Genomic DNA, 1,602 nt, shown 5'->3' with positions numbered 1-1,602 from the left:
GGGGAAAAACTGAGAGCTTTTTCCCTAAGGTCAGGAACACGACAGGGATGTCCACTCTCACCACTGTTGTTCAACAAGTACTGGAAATCCTAGACTTAGCAATCAGACAACAAAAAGAAATAAGAGGCATCTAAATCGGCACAGAAGTCAAACTCTCTCTCACAGATGACATTCTATTCTACGTGGAAAAATCTTAAAGACTCCACCTCTAAATTGTTAGAACTCATACAGGCATTCAGCAACATGGCAGGATATAAAATCAATGCACAGATACCAGTTGTATTTCTATACACTGACAATGAGAAGAAAGAGAATTTAAGGAATCTATTACATTTACAACTGCACCAAAAACCATAAAATCCTAGGAATAACCTAACCAAAGAGACAAAGGGTTTATACTCTGAAAACTACAGAACACTCATAAAAGAAATTGAGGAAGACACAAAGAAATGGAAAAATCTTCTGTGCTCATGAATCAGAAGATCAAATATTGTTAAAATGTCTATGCTACCTAGAGCAATCTATACATTCAATGCAATCCCTATCAAAATACCATCAACATTTTTCACAGAGCTGGGACAAATAATCCTAAAATTTGTATGGAACCAGAAAAGACCCCAAATAGCCAAAGGAATGTTGAAAAAGAAAACCAAAGCTGGTGGCATCACAATTCCAGACTTCAAAGCTGTATTACAAAGCTGTAATGAAGACAGAATGGTACCGGCACAAAAACAGACACACAGATCAATGGAACAGAGTAGAGAACCCAGAAATGGACCCTCAACTCTATGGTCAACCAATCTTGGACAAAATAGGAAAGAACATCCAACAAAAAAAATACAGTCTCTTCAACAAATGGTGTTAGGAAAATTGGACAGCCACATGCAGAAGAATGAAACTGGACCATTTTCTTACACCACACTCAAAAACAGACTCAGAATGGATGAAAGACCTACATGTGAGACAGGAATTCATCAAAATCCTCAAGGAGAACACAGACACCACCTTCTTTGACCTCAGTTGCACCAACTTCTTGCTGGACATGTCTCCAGAGGCAAGGGGAACACAAGCAAAAATGAACTACTGGAACTTCATCAAGATAAAAGACTTTTGTACAGCAAAGGAAACAGTTGGCAAAACCAAAAGACGACCAGCAGAATGGGAGAATATATTTGCAAATGACATATCAGATAAAGGGCTAGTATCCAAAATCTATAAAGAACTTACCAAACTCTGGGGGCGCCTGGGTGGCACAGCAGTTAAGCATCTGCCTTCGGCTCAGGGCGTGATCCTGGCGTTATGGGATCGAGCCCCACATCAGGCTCCTCCACTATAAGCCTGCTTCTTCCTCTCCCACTCCTCCTGCTTGTGTTCCCTCTCTCGCTGGCTGTCTCTATCTCTGTCAAATAAATAAATAAAATCTTTAAAAAAAAAAAAAAAGAACTTACCAAACTCAACACCCAAAGAACAAATAATCCAATCAAGAAATGGACAAGCTCAGTCGTTAGGCGTCTGCCTTCGGCTCAGGGCATGATCCCGGCGTTGCGGGATCGAGTCCCACATCGGGGTCCTCGGCTGGGAGCCTGCTTTTTCCTCTCCCTC

This window comes from Ursus arctos, unplaced genomic scaffold (assembly GCF_023065955.2).
Source record: "Ursus arctos isolate Adak ecotype North America unplaced genomic scaffold, UrsArc2.0 scaffold_7, whole genome shotgun sequence".
Lineage (NCBI taxonomy): Eukaryota > Metazoa > Chordata > Mammalia > Carnivora > Ursidae > Ursus > Ursus arctos.
The sequence above is the reverse complement of the archived record's forward strand: the minus strand, read 5'-3'. Positions refer to the sequence as shown.